Source organism: Ahaetulla prasina, chromosome 2, assembly GCF_028640845.1.
Source record: "Ahaetulla prasina isolate Xishuangbanna chromosome 2, ASM2864084v1, whole genome shotgun sequence".
NCBI lineage: Eukaryota > Metazoa > Chordata > Lepidosauria > Squamata > Colubridae > Ahaetulla > Ahaetulla prasina.
Window position 1 is genome coordinate 244,919,923 of NC_080540.1, and position 4,607 is coordinate 244,924,529.

Consider the following 4,607-nt stretch of genomic DNA (forward strand, 5'->3'; position numbering starts at 1 on the left):
AGGGGAAGGATACTGCAAAATCTCCATTCCCACCCCACTCCAGGAGAAGGATACTGCAAAATCCCCATTCCTTCTCCACTCCTAGGGGAAGGATATTGCAAAATCTCCACTCCCACCCCACTCTGGGGCCAGCCAGAGGCTGTATTTGCTGGTTCTCTGAACTACTGAAAATTTCTGCTACCAGTTCTCCGAACTGCTCCAAATTTCCGCTACTAGTTCTCCAGAACCTGTCAGAACCTGCTGGATTTAATTCCTAGCAGAGATCTTTAGAGTAGTAGCTCTGCTTCTTGAAATGCAGCTATACCAAATATAGCTCAGATATACCAAGTACTGTTGTTATATATGCAAATGGTTGAGTCATGCAAGAGTCACATTAAATTAAAAAAAAAATGGCCATGTCAAAATAATTTGGTTCCAGGACAGAATAACCTGGCAAATGAACCACTTGTTGATTTTGCCTTTGTTTCACATAAAACTGAGATCGATGAAAAATTTTGATGAAAGCATAAAACTAGACAAATGGCAGAAATTGTGGAATAAAAAGTTGACTTTGTATATAATATACAAATGGATGAAGTCTATTGCTTAACATAGTGTAAGCCACCCTGAGTCTTCGGAGAAGGGCGGGATATAAATTCAAATAAAAAAAAATTGACTATGTCAACTTAAAGAAAATTTGTGTTATATAGATGGCATTTTGCACCAACAAGACTGGCAAAAATGTATAAGAATAGATTTGCTAAATATTGGAAATGCAATCAAATACCTGGTTCGTATTACTATATGTGGTGGACATGTCCAAAATCCCAAAAATATTGGTTGAAAATACATACTTGGTTGGAAAAAATGATAAAACAGCATATAGATATGAAACGAGAAATATTTTTATTGGGCATTCTGCCAGAAAAATATGACAAAGGGTCTATATACTTGATTTTACATGTATTAGCTGCAGCTAGAATTGTATATGCTCAACAATGGAAGTTTGGCAAGATCCTGAGAGATGAAAGTGTAATTAAGAAAATATTAGAATGTGCAGAAATGGATAGATTAACGCTTACTATGAAGGACAAAGAAGAAACTGAATACTTTTTGACATGGGACTTATTTTATCAATAGTTAGACAATAAAAACAGAAGTTAGAAATGCAGGGACATAAAAAGGATAAATGGAAATTTTATAAAATAGACAAACTAAATATTATTACTATTATAGTATTAATGTTATTGTGATGAATACTATTGTAAAAATTTTGATTACAATTCCTAAAAACCAGTGTACCCAGAAAACACACTGTTTGAATGGAATTTTTATATGTTATAAAAAGTATAATTTACTTTAATTTATAAAGTAAATTAAACATGGGGAGGGGAGAAAATTTTTGATGAAAGCAATGGAAAAGGAATATGAATGATTTTCATTATCCGAGACAGATGTTTCCAAGAATAACCGATTGCCAAGATTAATGAAGGCACTTTTGCTGGTCCAGATCACATATGTCATCAGTGACAAGCAATGGAAAGATCTGTTAGTTGGGTCAGAGAAAATTGCCTGAAAAACATTCAAAGATGTTGTTGAGAATTTTCTTAGCAACAACACACCACTAAACTACATCCAATTAGTTGGCAAACTGCTTACAGCAGGCAAGACTATGAAGTGCAACACATCATTGAAGATTCCTTTTCTGGATTCACATTTGGACTCCTTTCCCAAAAATCTAAGTGCAATCAGTAACAAACATGGTGAAAGACTTCACCAGAACTTTGCCAAAATCGAAAAATGGTATCAGGGCAACTAAAATCCATTAATGCTAGCTGACTATTGTTGGACATTGCTGCGAGATGCATCGAATACTGAGCATGAATGAAAATCAGCAGCAAAACACTTTTAGCCCTGTTGAAATCATGCAATGTGTTGGAAACATTATATACGTTACTACATTAAAAGTTAATTTCATACTTCTCAAGATTCCTACATGAAACAGTCATCCTGAAATTATACTTGTATTCAGTTTGAAGGGGTCAATTATTATCACCAGGTTTTCCAGGAAGCAAACTTTTTGAAGAAAAAAAATGTTGTCCAGTGATACAAATGGAACAGGGAACCTGATAGTTGTTCCCCAACAGATCTCTTCAACTTAATTTCATTTGTTTTAATAAAGACACTCCCCAAGTCAGGACTTGCTAAAAAATAATGAATCATAATTATAGCATTACAATAACACACGTTTTCACTTTTACAAACTACTTGTACTGTGAAGATGATGGAACTTGCTGAGACGGCTAACGTGACTTCTTTGATCAGAGAAAAGACAATACTTGCATTTACTTTTGATTGGAAATTCCTTGTAGACTTTATGCTTGTTTCTTTTTGATGTTTCTTTTTTTTAATTTTCTTGAACTTTAGATTTCTCGATGATTTTTTTCCTTCTGCTTTTCTTTTTCTTACTTTTTCTTAGTTTTATCTTCCTGTTCAAAAACATCTTTAATAAAAACTTATCTATAAAATAGCCTCTTACACTTAATTATCTGTACTTGTGAAATCCAGAGTTCAGAAACTTGATTTTTCACATTCTCTGTCAGCCCCTTTTAAATAATTGCATTAGATCTTCTGTTTAAAAAAATAGTTTGGTTTAGAAGTTGCAAATGAATCAGAAGACCCAGCTGATTTCAACCTTCATAGCATTTCTCAAGAGATATAGCACTTTGCCTTTTAATTAATTTTGCTTGCTATGGAAGCAGGATGCAGACATATTTTGGGGGAAAGAAAATTACATGATTTGCTATGATCCTCCTTGGAGATTATGACATGAAGAGCCAAGTTGGAACCTGAATAAAGAATGGATGCATCTGGGTAGGATGTTTAAAAAGTAGAGTAAAGAGAAAGGGTAAGAAAAGATTTATGTGTAGAACTATGATTTTCTATAGATGGTCTGTTTAAATGCATAAATAAGCAATAGTAGCAAAGATAGCAAAGAGGTTACCCTGGGGACATTATTACTTTGGTTATTTTTTCTTTACCTTTTCTTTATACCTCCCTTGTGAGGTTTCTTAAAATTTAATTGTACTCTTTAAATAGATTTTGCTGGAAAAAATTGCCCGGATTCTCATCACTTTTTCTTCCTTCTCAGTCACCTAAGCCATTTCATCAGAGTACAGTTTGCAATGTCCCCAGTACTTTTATGAAGACTCTGCATAATCTGGTCAAGCACACAAAGAATACATTGGAGAATAGTTCTTTGAGCATGACCCAAACACCCAATAGACATGTGAATACAAGGAAGTGCAAAGAAGGGGTCACAGGCAATTACTCAATTTTGCTCATTCCTGGGCAATAACAGGAAGTCTCCTCCTTGTGGGTATGGTAGTTAATGCTTTAGCTTTTGGGAAGTTCTGCTTTTTGCAATAGTGGTTATCTTTGGCCTTGGTGCAGTCCGGTCACTGCAGTCCGGTCACTGCAAGGGCATTTTGACTACTTCTGTATGTGTAGGTGACTTCCTCAGTAGTAACAAAAAGAGGCAACATGGCTAAGTAAAGTTTTGTTCCAGATTTAACCATATAGGTATGTCTTCCACAAGTGTATATATACAAGCATGCATATGCATTATGTATGTTCCAAATTTCTTAAGTGGCTGAACTTTTAATAAAGGTTCTAAAAAATTCCCAGATAAACTAGGCTCGGTTTCCTTAGTCTGGATAAGATGACTACAAGTAGAAAGGGGGATTTTCTAGTTCTGCAGACTAGTGCTTAGATTTGAAAAATGCCCAACTGCCCAGAAGACAAAGAAACAGAGGTAAGTTGTGATAAATGGTTTGTTAACACCAAGCTTTTGCAAAGTTTTGGAGACTAATTTAGGGGGGGAAAAAATCTATTTAATTCACGCAATTCAAAAATTGTCCACCCTAAGTTACTCCAAACTGGTGTAAAATTCCTCTCATAAATCATGCTATCCCAGAATCCTCCATTACTTTCAAAATATGACCCTGTCCATTTAGTTCTGGTAATCAGGAAACAGTCTTCCATCTTAGTTTGTTTCTGTGGCATTGTTTTCCACAGATTTCTAGAAACTGAAAAGTTTATATTAAATATTTCAATCCTCAACATGATACAATCTCTTCCTAGCTATAGCCAAAGATTATAAATCCATGATCCTGATGTTATCTTGGACTCAATTAAAATGTCATTGACTTGCGTTGGCTTCTTTGAAAAATGATCAGATTGGAACATCTTTAATTCTTGTCCATTTTTCATGATGATACAACACTGGCTCATTTTCATTGCATGCAGTTTGGCCTTTGGTGGTACATGTTTTGGCAGTCTCTGTGATACATCATTCTCTTTTTTCTGCTTCTGAGAATGCAAATGCCTGCAATTATGATGGCATAGATTGCCTTCAGGAATAGTCATCTCATAAAAACTCTTGTCACAAACCCAGGTGATGCCTATTGGGATAGTTTTATCTATAGATTGTATCTTATATAGCAGAACTCTGTATAATTGAGATTGGAGGTCTCTGAATGGTCATATGTTAAACATTGCATCATTATTTTGAACTTAGGAGTCTTTTGATGAAAAATGGAGAGAGGGAGGTGATCTTCCTATGTTCT